This window comes from Cyprinodon variegatus, unplaced genomic scaffold, assembly GCF_000732505.1.
Source record: "Cyprinodon variegatus isolate N-32 unplaced genomic scaffold, C_variegatus-1.0 Scaffold1771, whole genome shotgun sequence".
NCBI lineage: Eukaryota > Metazoa > Chordata > Actinopteri > Cyprinodontiformes > Cyprinodontidae > Cyprinodon > Cyprinodon variegatus.
Window position 1 is genome coordinate 64,610 of NW_015152224.1, and position 2,177 is coordinate 66,786.

Consider the following 2,177-nt stretch of genomic DNA (forward strand, 5'->3'; position numbering starts at 1 on the left):
TTGATTTTGTTGCTTTTGCACTTGTGACATACTAATCTCTCAGTCTCTCAGTTGAGTCTTGCTTAGGGCCCCCAGATGTGCTGAGTCAGCCCTGCATGAACCGAAGCGTTTCATATGTTCATTGCAGGTAGAGGATAAAGAGGTCCAGAAAAACCTTTGAAGAAGCCTTCAGTTTAGCTCCGCCTCCAACACTCAAGCCTATAGCCTCTAGTTTACAGTTTTAGCTTGTTGTGACACTGAAACCACCTCTCATTGAATAGAAGCTATAGAATATGAGAGCCTAATGATTAATTTTAACTTTTTTTAGGCAATGTTTGATTTCTCAGTGTCTGCATTATCCAGCGATTACATTTTTAGTGTTTAAATTTTCAGTGTTTAGTTATTCACTGATTTATTTAATGTCAAATCTATTTTGGATTTCAGTGCAAGCTGTCAGTAGTTTAGACCCATCAATACTCAAAATCAGAAATATTACTAGAATTCTAGATATTCAATATATGAAGATTTTATTTGCAAAAACAGATAACTCAATTTTTATAAATTTTCAAAAAAACACCCTTGTTATTAGCAGCGCCATGCAAAGAGTAAATAACATGTCTAAGCTAATTTTTTTGAAAAATGTCTTTAAACCGATTTTTGCAAATGAACTCTTCATATATAATCATGAAAATAAATTATTATTACATCCTTGTTTTCAATTTCATGTAATAATACCTAACTAAAAATCAAGCAATTGAAGAAAATAAGGGTGGTTATTATATTTTTTTTCCAGGACTGTCTGCATTATATGTAGGAAAACTTAAATTTAGTTTTTTTTTACCTGATGAACTGGAATGTTTCCTTCCTGATGTGCAGCTGAGTACTGTCCTCAGTCAAATGATAATGTGCTTCAGACACAGATCTCTGTATCCCAGCTAAATTTAAATATTCTACAATTTGAATATTCAAACCAGGCAGGTCTTGTGTTTTTCTTGAATCATCTATAAATAATGAAAAGGAAAGAATATTTATCAGTTACATTTTTTTATGTAAAAAAAAAAAAAGTCTTAAAAAACCTTTTTTAATGCAGCACTGCATGTTACCGGTAAGAATATAGCTTCTCAGCATGATGCAGGGCAAAAAATAGTACAGTGTGTGACCAGCTTTATAGGTACCACCTGCCTCACATGTTTAAATGCTACAAACTCAGGCCAACATCACTACATCTTCCATACCATAATTAACTATAACCCTCCACAACATTATCTTTGCCCTATGTGCCACTTAGAACCGGTTAAACAAAACCAACTCAGTATTAGGTTCTACCCCTGTGTGTTGGTCAGTTTACTCATCGAAATGATGGATATGAAGTCAGTTTAAAAAAGAATATATAATGATGCATTTATGCCAACCCAATAATAAAGGTTAAGTACATGGGATAAGGGCGGCATAGGAGGGTCGCCAGTTGTACCTCAGCTCTGTCCATCTCAGCCGATGTGTTCTTAATGAGGACTCTATAAATAATTGCCTACTGATGGTGGTCAGATGGTCCAGTGGTACCTACTATATGACAGACTCACTTCAGTCAGTGTGCTCCAGAGGAGCTGGGTTACAATCTAGCTTGCCAAAATCAGTGTGTGAAGGAATAAACGTACGGAAGTGCCATGTAAGTTCATGTCAATAACATATAATCACAGACAAAGCAGGAAGTCATGTGATCGTATACTTGACACATGACTACTCAGTTGGAGTCAAATCAGTTCAAATAAGAAAGAAAACAGATGCTAGACAAAAAAATATCAAATTCACTGAATGATGAAAAATGTCTTAACCATCTAATTAATAATACTTTTTGATGTTTTAGCTGTGAACTGTGAAAATTCTTCAAGAGAATGGGTTAATATTTTATCATGAATCCTGCATGATATAAAACAACAGCCAGATTCCACTATATGAATTCAAAGCTAATTTTTTTGACTATTTCAAAACATTCTTTGAGATAGGGCCAAGGATGAGGGAGGTCTTGTTGGTCTCCGTCTCCCGATACGCTCTCGCCTGTGTCTGACCTTTCATCTTTTTCTGAATCCTACATTGTAGCATGGCATAGACAATTCACGTTTGCAGATTGAAGAACACCTCCTTGCTTCTGATGATTTCCTCTAGCTAACCAATGAATATTTGCGTTATATGACTCATCC

General features: G+C 35.2%; 1 protein-coding gene across 1 annotated transcript in view; it reads right to left on the minus strand.

The window, feature by feature from the left end:
* Positions 1 to 863, minus strand: part of LOC107104510 (C-type mannose receptor 2-like) — a 28,996-nt gene extending 28,133 nt beyond the window's left edge. The window contains exon 1 of the mRNA XM_015404516.1: positions 821 to 863. The gene's annotated coding sequence lies outside the window, so the exon portion shown is untranslated. The remainder of the gene's footprint in view (positions 1 to 820) is intronic.
* Between the last annotated feature and the right edge of the window lie 1,314 nt (positions 864 to 2,177).